The sequence below is a fragment of the Trichosurus vulpecula genome, chromosome 1 (assembly GCF_011100635.1).
Source record: "Trichosurus vulpecula isolate mTriVul1 chromosome 1, mTriVul1.pri, whole genome shotgun sequence".
Lineage (NCBI taxonomy): Eukaryota > Metazoa > Chordata > Mammalia > Diprotodontia > Phalangeridae > Trichosurus > Trichosurus vulpecula.
In genome coordinates, this window is record NC_050573.1 from 312,340,314 (window position 1) to 312,353,816 (window position 13,503).

The window sequence follows — 13,503 nt, forward strand, 5'->3', positions numbered from 1 at the left end:
ATGAAAAAAATAGAAGCAAATGTGAAATGTCTGATTGGAAAAACAACTGACCTCGAAAATAGATCCAGGAGAAACAATCTAAGAATTATTGGTATACCTGAAAGCCACGATGAAAAAAAGAGACAGGAAAGTATCTTCCAAGAAATCATCAAGGATAACTACCCGAGGTCCTAGAAACAGAGGGTAAAATAGTTATCAAAAGAATCCACCCATCACCCACTGAAAGAGATCCCAAATTGAAAACTCCAAGAAATATTATAGCCAAATTCCAGAATTATCAGGTCAAGGAGAAAATACTGCAAGCAGCCAGAAAGAAACAAGTCAAATATTTCAGAACTACATTCAGGAACATGCAGGATCTTTCAGCTTCTACATTAAATGACAGGAGAAATTGGAATATGATATTCCAAAAGGCAAAGGAATTTGGACTACAACCAAGGATCAACTACCCAGAAAAATTGAGCATAATTTTTCAGGCAAAGAGATGGACATTCAATGAAATAAGGGAATTCCAGACCTTCCTGATGAAAAGGCCAAAGCTCAATGTAAAATGTGATCTTCAAATACAAAACTCAAGAGAGATATAAAAAGGTAAACAGGAGGAAAAAACCCTTGTTAATGAATAAACAAATTATTTACATCCTTATATAGGATTATATTGTTTTATATATGTTATATATATATATACATATATATATACACACATATATATGTCAATCTTGAGAAAAGTGCAGTTATTATGACAATTGAAAGGCATAAATATATATGTATATATATATATACATATATAGACTATGGGTGTCAGTATAAAGTAACCGATATAATGATAAAAACATAATTAAGGGAAACAAAGGGATAGTTCTGGGGGAAGAGGTAAAGAGGTAGTATAAAAGGATAAATTCTGTCACATGAAGAGGCACAAAAACATACTATAGTAGAGGGAAAGAAGGGAGGGAGAAGAGCAGTATTTGAGCTTTACTCCCATCAGATTTGGTTCAAGAAGGTAATAACATACTCTGATAAGTATAGAAATCAAACTTGGCCTACAGGCAGTAGGAGGGGAAAGGGGAAAGAAAAGGGAGGAGTGGTCAGAAGGGAGGGAAGAAGTAGCAAAGGGAATAATGGAGGAGAATCAAGAGGGAGGGTAAACTGAGGAAGGTAGTGGTCAAAAGCAAAACTCTTTTGAGGAGTGGAAGGGAGAAGGGAGAAATAAAAGAATAAACATGGGGGGAGGGGAAATAGGATGGAGAAAAAGATACAGTTAGTAATCATAACTGTGAATGTGAATGGGATGAACTCTTCCAGAAAACAGAAGTAGATAGCAGAATGGATTAAAAACCATAATCCTACAATATGTTGTTTACAAGAAACACATTTGCAACAGGGGCATACACACAGGGTAAAGGTAAAAGGCTGAAGCAGAATATATTGTCCTTCAGCTAAAGTAAAAAAAGCAGGGGTAGCAATCCTAGTCTCAGACAAAGCAAAAGCAAAGATAGATATAATTAAAAGAGATAGAGAAAGATACTATATCCTACTAAAAGGCACCATAGACAATGAGACAATATCATCATTTAACATATATGCACCAAGTGATAAAGCATGCAAATTCTTAGAGGGGAGGTTAAGAGAGTTACAGGAAGAAATAGACAGCAAAACTATACTAGTGGGGGACCTCAATCTCTCCATCTCTGAATTTGATAAATCTAACCTCAAAATAAACAAGAAAGAAGTTAAGGAGGTGAAGAGAATTTTAGAAAAGGCAGATATGATAGACCTCTGGAGAAAACTGAATGGGGATAAAAAAGGAATATACTTTTTTCTCAACAGTACATGGCAGATACTTAAAAATTGACCATGTACTAGGGCATAAAAACCTCACAGTCCAGTGCAGAAAGGCAGAAGTAGTCAAAGCATACTTTTCAGATCATGATGCAATAAAAATTATTTGTAATAAAGGACCATGGAAAAATAAACTAAAAATTAATTGGAAACTAAGTAATCTAATCCTAAAGAATGAGTGGGCCAAAGAAGTAATAATAAAAGCAATTGATAACTTCATTCAAGAGAATAACAATAATGAGACAACACACCAAAACTTATGGGATGCAGCAAAAGCAGTTTTAAGGAGAAGTTTCATATCTCTAAATGCTTACATGAATAAAATAGATAAAAAGGAGATCAATGAACTGAGCATGCAACTGAAAAAATTAGAAAAAGAACAAATTGAAAATCTGCAATTAAATACCAAATTAGAAATACTGAAAATCAAAGGAAAGATTAATTAAATTGAAATAAAAAAACTATTAAATTAATAAATAAAACCAAGAGCTGGTTTTATGAAAAAACCAATAAAACTGATAAAACTTTGGTCAATTTGATTAAAAAAAAAAGAAAGAAAAGCAAATTACCAGAATCAAAAATGAAACAGGTGACTTTCTCCTCCAATGAGGAGGAAATTAAAACAATAATTGGGAGTTATTTTGCCCAATTGCATGCCCATAAATTTGACAACCTTAGGGAAATGGATGAATATTTACAAAAATATAAATTGCCCAGGATAACAGAAGAGAAAGTAAAATACTTAAAAAAACTCATCTCAGAAAAAGAAATTGAGCAAGCTATCAATGAGCTCCCTAGGAAAAAATCTCTAGGGCCAGATGGTTTTACATGTGAATTCTATCAAACATTTAAAGAACAATTAATTCCTATACTTTATAGACTTTATGACACAACTATGGTACTAACACCCAAACCAGATTAAGTCAAAACAGAGAAAGAAAATTATAGACCAATTTCCCTAATGAATATTGATGCAAAAATTTTAAATAAAATATTAGCGAAAAGACTGCAGCAACTTAACATGAGAATAATACACTACGACCAGGTAGGATTTATTCCAGGAATGCAAGGCTGGTTCAATATTAGGAAAACTATCAGCATTATATCAACAACAAAACTAGCAGAAACTACATAATCATCTCAATAGATGCAGAAAAACCTTTGACAAAATACAACACGAATTACTATTAAAAATACTAGAAAGCATAGGAATAAATGGAGCCCTCCTTAAAATCATAACTAGCATTTACCTAAAACCATCAGTAAGCATTATATGTAATGGGGATAAGCTAGATGCAATCCCAATAAGATCAGGGGTGAAACAAGGATGCCCATTATCACCCCTATTATTTAATTTGGTACTAGAAATGTTAGCTATAGCAATAAGAGAAGAAAAAGAAACTTAAGGAATTGCAAGTGGCAAAGAAGAAACTAAATTATCACTTTTGCAGACGATATGATGATTTACGTAAAGAATCCTAGAGAATCAAGTAAAAAATTACTTGAAATAATAAACAACTTTAGCAAAGTTGCAGGATATAAAATAAACCCACATAAATCCTCAGCATTCCTATACATTATTAACAAAGCCCAACAGCAAGAGAAAGAGAAATTCCACTTAAAGTTACGGTAGACACTATAAAATATTTGGGAGTCTATCTGCCAAGACAAACCTAGGGCCTATATGAACATAATTATGAAATACTTTTCATGCAAATAAAGTCAGATTTAAATAAATGGAAAAACATCAGTTACTCACAGTTAGGCCAAGCTAATACAATAAAATGACAATTTTACTTAAATTAATTTACTTATTCAGTGCCATACCAATCGAACAACCAAAAAATTATTTTACAGAGCTGGATAAAATAATAACAAAATTCATCTGGAAGAACAAGACGTCCAGAATATCTAGGGAATTCATGAAAAGAAATGCTAGGAAAGGTGGCCAAGCCATAACAGATATTGAACTGTACTATACAGCAGCAGTCATCAAAACCACCTTGTACTGGCTAAGAAACAGATATGTGGATCAGTGGAATAAGTTAAGTACACAAGACACAGTAATCAATGTACTCTTTGATAAGCCCAAAGAATCCAGCTTCTGGGCTAAGAATTCACTATTCACAAAAACTCCTGGGAAAACTGGAAAATGGTAGGGGAGAAACTGGGCATAGACCAATATCTTACATGATAAACCAAAATAAAGTCAGAATTGGTTCATGATTTAGGAATAAAGGCTGATACAATAAGAAATTTGGGAGAGCAAGGAATAGTTTAATGATCATATTTAAGGGAAAGGAAAGAATTCATGACACCACAAGAGAGTGAGAACATTATAAAATGCAAAATGGATAATTTTGATTATGTTAAATTGAAAAGTTTTGTATCTAAAAAAGCCAATGCAACAAAAATTGGGAGGGAAGCAGAAAATTGGGAGAAAATCTTTACAACTAGTGTCTCTGATAAAGGCCTCATCTCTAAAATATACAGGGACCTGAATGAAATTTATAGGAATACAGGTCATTCCCCAATTGAGAAATGTCAAAGAATATGAACAGGCAGTTTTCAGACGAAGAAATTAAAGATATCTATAGGCATATGAAAAAATGCTTTAAATAACTATTGATTAGAGAAATGCAAATTAAAACAACTCTTAGGTACCACATCTCTCCTGTCAGATTGGCTAAAATAACAAAACAGGAAAATGATAAATGCTGGAGAGGATTGGGAGAATTGTAACACTGTTAGATTTTTTTAATTGTACATTTTTAATATTTATTTATTTTTATTTTTGCTTTGTAAACTTCATTCAATATTTTTAGTTTTCAGCATTGATTTTCACAAGAGTTTGAATTATAAATTTTCTCCCCATTTCTACCCTACTCCCCACTCTGAGATGTCATATGTTCTGATTACCCCACTCCCCATTCATCCCTCCCTGCTGTTGCCCCCACCCCCCTTTCTCCTTTTCCCTTACTTTCTTGTAGGGCAAGATAGATTTCTATGCCCCATTACCTGTATATCTTATTTCCTAGTTGCATGCAGAAACTTATTTTTAAACATCTGCTTTTAAAACTTTGAGTTCCAAATTCTCTCCCCTCTTCCCTCCCTGCCCACCCTCCCTAAGAAGGCAATCAATTCAACATAGGCCATATGTGTATCATTATACAAAACCCTTCCACAATACTCATGTTGTGAAAGACTAACTATGTTTTGCTTCTTCCCATCCTATCCCCTTTCATTCAATTTTCTCCCTTGACCCTGTCACTTCTCCAAAGTGTTTGCTTTCGATTACCTCCTCCCCCATCTGCCCTCCCTTCTATTGTCGCCCCCTTTTTATTCCTTTCTTCCTTCTTTCCTGTGGGGTAAGATACCCAATTGAGTGTGTATGTTATTCCCTCCTCAGGTGGAATCTGACGAGAGCAAGATTCACTCATTCCCCTTCACCTGCCCCCTCTTCCCTTCCAATGAACTGCTTTTTTTGCCACTTTTATGCGAGATAATTTACCCCATTCTATCTCTCCCTTTCTCCTTCTCTCAATATATTCCTCTCTCATCCCTTAATTTGATTTTATTTTTTTAGATATCATCCCATATATGTGTGTGTGTGTGTGTGTGTGTGTGTATGTATGTATGTATGTATGTATGTATGTATGTATATTCCCTTCAGCTACCCTAATACTAAGGTCTCAAAAATTATACACATCATCTTTCCATGTAGGAATGTAAACAATACAGTTCAACTTTAGTAAGTCCCTTGTGATTTCTCTTTCTTGTTTACCTTTTCATGCTTCTCTTGATTCTTGTGTTTGAAAGTCAAATTTTCTATTCAGCTCTGGTCTTTTCACTGAGAAAGCTTGAAAGTCCTCTGTTCTATCGAAAATCCATATTTTGCTTTGGAGGATTATACTCAGTTTTGCTGGATAGGTGATTCTTGGTTTTAATCCTAGCTCCACTGACCTCTGGAATATCATATTCCAAGCCCTTCGATGCCTTAATGTAGAAGCTGCTAGATCTTGTGTTATCCTGATTGTGTTTCCACAATACTCAAAATGTTTCTTTTGGGCTGCTTGCCATATTTCCTCCTTGATGTGGGAGCTCTGGATTTTGGCAACAATATTCCTAGGAGTTTTCTTTTTTGGATCTTTTTCAGGAGGCAATCGGTGGATTCTTTCCATTTCTATTTTACCCCCTGGCTCTATAATATCAGGGCAGTCCTCCTTGATAATTTCTTGAAAGATGATATCTAAGATCTTTTTTTGATCATGGCTTTCAGGTAGTCCAATAATTTTTAAATTATCTCTCCTGGATCTATTTTCCAGGTCAGTGGTTTTTCCAATGAGATATTTCACATTGTCTTCCATTTTTTTCCATTCCTTTGGTTCTGTTTTATAATATCTTGATTTCTCATAAAGTCACTAGCTTCCATTTGCCCTAATCTAATTTTTAAGGTACTATTTTCTTCAGTGGCTTTTGGACCTCCTTTTCCATTTGGCTAATTCTGCCTTTCAAGGCATTCTTCTCCTCATTGGCTTTTTGGAGCTCTTTTGCCATTTGAGTGAGTCTATTTTTAAAGTGTTATTTTCTTCAGTATTTTTTGGGTCTCTTTTAGCAAGTCATTGACTTGTTTTTTTTTTTTATGGTTTTCTCACATCACTGTCATTTCTCTTCCCAATTTTTCCTCTACTTCTCTAACTTGCTTTCCCAAATCCTTTTTGAGTTCTTCCATGGCCTGGGACCAGTTCGTGTTTTTCTTGGAGGCTTTTGATGTAGTCTCTTTGACTTTGTTGACTTCTTCTGGCTGTATGTTTTGGTCTTCTTTGTCACCAAAGAAAGATTCCAAAGTCTGAGTCTGAATCTGAGTCCATTTTCGCTGCCTGTTCATCTTCCCAGCCAACTACTTGACCCTTGAGCTTTTCATCAGGGTATGACTGCTTGTAGAGTAGAGAGTACTTTGTCCCAAGCTTGAGGGGTTGTGCTGTTGTTTTCAGAGCTATTTCTACACAGCAAGCTCTGCCACACCAGCGCTCCTCCTCCCCCTAGAACCTCCAACCCGGACCATGACTCAGATCTAAGCAGGCTCTGCACTCTTGCTCTGATCTGCCACTTAATTCCTCCCACCAGGTGGGCCTGGGCCTGGGAGCAACTGCAGCTGTAGCTCTGTAAGCAGCCCCAGAGCTGCACCACTCCGCTGCCCCTGGAGTGGTGGCCAACTGCGAACTCCTTTCACTCTGTCCCTGCAGTTTTTCCCACTAACCTTCTCTGTTCTCTTTGGTGTTTTTGGGTTGAAAAGTCTGCCAACTGCCACAGCTCACTGATTCAGGGCACTAAGGCCTGTTCCTCCTGGCTCCTGGTCTGGTTGGTCCAGGCGTATTTAGGTCTCTGCTCCTCTCTGCTCCCAGAATGGTGCGATAGACCCTACCTAGTGACCAACCAGGTTGTCCTGGGCTGGAGCCCTGCTTCCCTCTGCTATTTTGTGGGTTCTACAGTTCTAGAATTTGTTCAGACCCATTTTTATAGGTGTTTGGACAGTCTTGTGGGAGAGCTTTAGGCAAGTCCCTGCTTTCCAGCCACCATCTTGGCTCCACTCCCCCACTGTTTATATTCTTACGTGGAAAGATGATATGTGTAACTCATGAGACCTTTCTCAGTATTAGGGTAGTTGAAGGGAATATACATACATATATATGTATCTAGATATAGATATAGATATACACATACACACACACACACACACACACACACACACACACACACACACATATATATGTATATATATAATCAGAGGGCACAGGGTAAGTTGAATGTGATGTAATAATATTTTAAAATAAAATTAAGGGGTGAGAGAGGAATATATTGGGAGAAGGAGAAAGGGAGATATAGAATGGGGTAAATTATATCACATAAAAGAGGCAAGAAAAATCTTTTACAATGGAGGGAAATAGGGGGGAGTTGAAAAGGAAAGAATGAACTTTACTGTCATTGGATTTGGCTTAAGGAGAGAATAACATACATACTCAATTGGGTATCTTACCCTACAGGAAAATATTGGGCAAGAGGATATGAGTGGGAAGTGATAGAATGGAGGGAAAATTGGAGGAGGAGGTGGTCAGAAGCAAACCCTTTTGAAAAGGGACAGGGTCAAAGGAGAAAACTGAATAATGGGGAGTGGGATAGGATGGAGGGAAATATAGTTAGTGTTTCACAACATGACCATTATGGAAGTGTTTTGCATAAGTACACATGTATAAACTATATTGAATTGCTTGCCTTCTCAGTGAGGGTGGGTGGGGAGGGAAGAAGGGAGAGAATTTGAAACTCAAAGTTTTAAAAGCAAATGTTAAAAATTGTTTTTACATGCAAGTGGGAAATAAGATATAGAGGCTATAGGGTGTAGAAATCTATCTTGCCCTATAAGAAAGTAACAGGGAAGGCTATAAGGGAGTGGGGGATAGAAGAGAGGGCATACTGGGGAAGGGGAAATCAGAATGCATGCCATCTTGGGGTGGGGAGGAGGGGAGAGATGGGGAGAAAATTTGCAACTCAAATTCTTGTGGAAATGAATATTGAAAACTAAAAATAAACAAATTAATTGAGGAAAAAATCTATGGTCTCTAGTTGAAGTACTAGGACTTCATTAGCTTTCCCTTTTCAATTCCTTATGTATGTATTCTTATATATCATATATATGGTTTTTGTATATGAATACTTTGTATCATATGTATGGATGGTATATGATTCCTATACATATCTAGATTATACAGTGGTAAATATCATCTCCCCAAAGTGGTAAGAACAGACAAAAGTGGTCAGTGATTGAAGAGCTAATCTATCTAGGGGCCCAGAGTGACTATTAATCATTTTCCCCTAACACCTGTTGTTTTGTTTGGAAACACAGAAAGCCAAATAAAATTTGGTAGGAGTTATTAAGAATTCTGAAACTATCTTCCAGGCAGATCTATTTGCATTTTGTAACATGAGTCAGAAAGCTTTTTAGCCCCATGCCACTAGCAACAGGAATGAGTAATGAATATAGGTATTCATGGGTATTACTGGAAAACTAGCGGCATAGGAAGGGATAAAAGGGAAAAAAGTGGTAGAAAGAAAGTGGGAAATGAAGCAAAATACAAAGTTATAGAAGGTGATGGAGGAGGTAATACACATTTATTAAGCACCCACTATGTGTCAGACACTGGGCTCAGTACATTACAAATATTATGTCATTTAATCCATCAAAGAAACATAAAAGAGAAGAAGGAAATAATGATATGCAGAAGATATGTAGTGCAAGAGTGCTAGTAAAAATCCTTTCGTAATAAACTACTTGTTAGTTTAAAAGCCTATGGTCTAACTGTGTCTCCTTGAACTTCAAGTTCAAGTCAAGTGTTGTGGGAAGGAGAAAACATGGGCATATCCATGCCTTATTAAGCAATGTTAGCTTTACCTCAACTTGTTTTTTTTAATCAACTGAGAAAATTTTATCAGAAAAGTATTCTTAAGTCTTAAAACCTCTTATATTCAGTATTTCCTTAATGACTACAGCAAATATAATTTGGAAGTATGTTTCCCTGGATTCAGGAGTTACACACTTACTATAAGATGCATTATGAGAAATGTATTTTTTTCAAAAATGTAATCGAAAATGTCTACTAGAAGAGAAATTGCTAGCATTTGCATAGCATTTTAAGGTTTATAAAAAGTTTTGCCTATGTTATCTCATTTGATCCTCATGACAATTCATGTTGTCATCTATAAATGATAAAACTGAGACTGAGAGAAGTCAAGTTACTTGCCCAGCTAGTCAGTTCATAAGGCAGGCTTCAAACTCAGGTTTTCCAAACTCCAAGTCCAATATTCTATCCACTGAGCCACTAAGCTACTTCGGTCATATTTCCAGATTCATTTTCACATTTTGTTCATTTGTTTAAGTAGTAATTTTTGTTCATTTATTTAAGTAGGACTCTGTTTAAATGATTACTAAATTTTTAATGCATATATTCCATATTGTACTATTGATGTTCCTATTTATGCACCATAAAAGAGATGATCAATCCATTCAAAAGAAGTTTTGCTGTAGTTCTAAATGTAATAAACTAAGACAGGAAGAACAAAGGGTAGCATTTCTATTGCTTCTATTTTTAGTCACCTTCCTGCTAGCAAGAAGAACATTGGCATTAGGGACATTTGTCTCCTTGCTCTCTCTTGTTTTCCTATGACAATATGCAGTTTTATTCCTGTCATGGTTGCTGGTCAGAGGAAGAACAGAATTTGTTGCCATAAAAAGGCACTATGGCAGATTGAAAAGACCACTGGATTTGAAGTCAGGAAAGATATGGGTTCAAATTCTGCCTGAACATTTGTTAGCTATATAAGCAGGAACATGACATTTAGTCTCTCTAAAATTTTGTCTCCTCATTTCTAAAATTCAGATAATAATTCTGGCAATAGCTACCAAACGAGTTTGTGGTAAGGATCAGGAGTGTTTGAGTGTGTGAAGGTCAGCCATTAGATTCATAAATTTTTATTCCACATTCTTGCTTTCTGTTCTCTAAACCAACTTAGAGAGCAAAAGTCAATATCAAAAGGTGTATTGTCACCATTGTGAAAAAAGGGCACATGGCCCTTCTTGGATGCAGAAAATGAACCTAAGACTAGAGCAGCTCTTACTGAAGAGGGTTTCTGGAACTATTCCTCATATGTATTAGGTGAAGTAGACTGTGTTATGATTAGAAGAAAATGGAAGTTTGACAAAGGAATTAAATGAAAGGAAATGCCCAAAGCACAAGAAAGGACCTTGCTTAGAAAATGCATTAGCCTGGGGTAAGAGAACCAGAACAAAAGAGAAGGCTTGAAGAAAAAGAGAAAATATGGTCAGACCTAAAGGAAATTGAATGGTGAGGATCCAATGGAGATACAGTTCTTATAGAGAACAAGTTGTAATTATATTTTAAAAGGTATATAAAATCAGTATATTTATTGTAGAACCCAGTGTAGAGAAGACTAAAATATTGATTTAGATTTTTTTTCCAGTAAAGGTTCAAATGCAATAATGGGTTTAATTTAATATCATTTTAAATGCAAATGTGCAGTCAATTGAGACTGAACTTATCGACATCAATGAGGGGACTGCTTTTAGAGATTTCTAGTACTTAGAAACTGAGTCATAACACAAATATTCTGGCCTCTGTGTTTGGGGCCACATACATATTATTTGGTCCCTATGAATTCACATAGCGTAATTCCTACATCAACAAAATTTTTAAAAAAAACCTGTAAAGATTTATATTGTTAAAAGTGAGAAATAAAAAAAAGATACAGAATAGTAGAGCTAGAAGGGAAGTTAGATATTGCCTTCATTTTACAGATTCATTTACAAACTTGACTCTTTTCAGAGGTAATGCACCTTTCAAGTACTTTTTAAGTTACAAATGAATGACCACGAGATATGAATAAAATAATATGAAGACTCTTCATACATGAATAGAATTTAGAGCTGTAGTCAAATAAAACTTATAAGCAAGTTAATCTGACATGTATTTAATTATATGCATAACTATTATTGTACTACATGATAATTAAACAGAAATAGCAAGCCATTCACATAAATAACTTTCAGTATTATTTTTACCCAGTTAAACCAGTGATTTATTGAATTAACTGAGAGGCAGGGGAGGTAGAGAAACAGGGCACTGAATGAAATAGCTGTTAGGCCCTTCTGAAGATGTTAGGATATATATAATACAGAAGGGATACCATTCCCCCTTTCTTTAGCAAAAAGACCCAAATTTCAGAGAGCCCATCAACTTACAGGTATGCCCATACCCACGTCAAGAGTACCAGGATAGGGTGGACAAAATCATAATGGGTTAGGCTCAGGCAGCCCCCAGCATTCGCTAAGGGGAATTTCCTTATTTTATGGGAAATAAAGATTAGAGATGTAAGATCTGACAACTAGTATCAGAGAAAAAACTTGTGAAAGAGAAATGTGTCAAAGAACTACTGCTCCACAAAGGGAGAATGCTGGGAGCCACCAAGAGACAGCCTTATATAAAGGATGTAAACAAGGGATGTGTAATACAAATATTTATTTTTTGTGCCTTCTAAGTTTTGGTCTCTGCAGGCAAAGTCCCAGTCACCTCAGCCTAATTATGGTTCAGGTATGATCAGAAAATCTTTGTTAAAAATAAATTTTGTGGCAGCTAGCAGCTTGGAATCATTGGAGATGCTGTACAATTTCCCAAATTGTAACCAGTTTATTTTTTTTTCCTCCTACAAAATACTGTCCCAATTCATTGAACATCTGTAATCACCAACATGGGGCCTGATGTTTTTATACTACTCTAAGTCATGATTCACTTTACATATATCATCTCATTTTGTCCCAGCAACAAATGTGTGAGTTGGGTGCTATTATTGTCCCCATTTTACAGATAAGATTTACAAAAGTTAGTGTCAGGATTTGAATCTAAGTCTTCATGATTCCAAGTCCAGTTGTCCATTCATTACATCACATTACTTCTCAATGAGCCAGCTGTGGTTTCCAAAAGTATATATTGGAAGTCTAATTCAATAGGTTGCATGTTCAACTAGATGTCATAATGTCAAGCATTATGCACTCTTTGGTTAGATGGTTAGACATCATATATACATATACATATATATATATATACATATATATATCTGTGTGGGCTTTTAGAGCTTTCTGAAGAGGCTAATAAGGATATCTATAGACTTTCTCTGTCAATAAGGAAACTGTCTTATCTTTGTACTTCATACAGATCTTCTTTCATGTGACTAACACATTTATTTGGTAAATGCCCCCCCCCTTTTTATGCTTTTATTAATGTTGACACTTGTATTGTGGAACATAGTTATCCCTCCAAACTCCACCCCATGGTCTGATCCATTAAAGAATCTTGCATAGCTTGTCATATGTACATACTAAGTTTGGTGCTGACACAGTACCCATATATGCTTTGTATGTACATAGTTGTTTACATGTTCTCTCCATAAGTAAAATTTGACCTCATTGAGAATGAGGACCAGAAGGTATACCCACAGGCAATTTTACTGGTGTCAGAAAGTCCTCAAGCACCAATTAAGTAGCCACCATCTGCTTGGCAATGTGCTAAGTGCTGAGAATACAAGGAAAGGCAACAACATGGTCTTTCATGGCCATTGGAACAAATTGTTATCATCTGCCTATTTCACCAAAGGAAGTCATGACATGCTTGGGGTAGATACCACCTAACTTACTGACCTATGCAAGGCCTTTTGGTTACTCTCAACCAGGTTTAGCCCATCTGACAAGATGGTTTTTCCAGGATGTGGCCCCAGCTTCTAAGAGGCTCAGGTGAGAGTTGGGTGAGAGATGGACACCAAAGGTGGATAAGCAACCTGAAAAGGATTCAGCAAGCCCTCACCCCAGGGGCAGAGCCAAGATGGTGGCTGGAAAGCAGGGACTCACTTAAGCTCTCCCCCAAATCCCTCCAAACACCTGTAAAAATGACTCTGAACAAATTCTAGAGCTGCAAACCCACAAAATAGCAGAGGGAAACAGGTCTGCAGCCCAGGAGAGCCTGGATGGTCACCAGGAAGGGTCTATCACACAGTGCTGAGACCAGGGGGTAGCTCAGCATGGGCCATGCCAGGACAGAC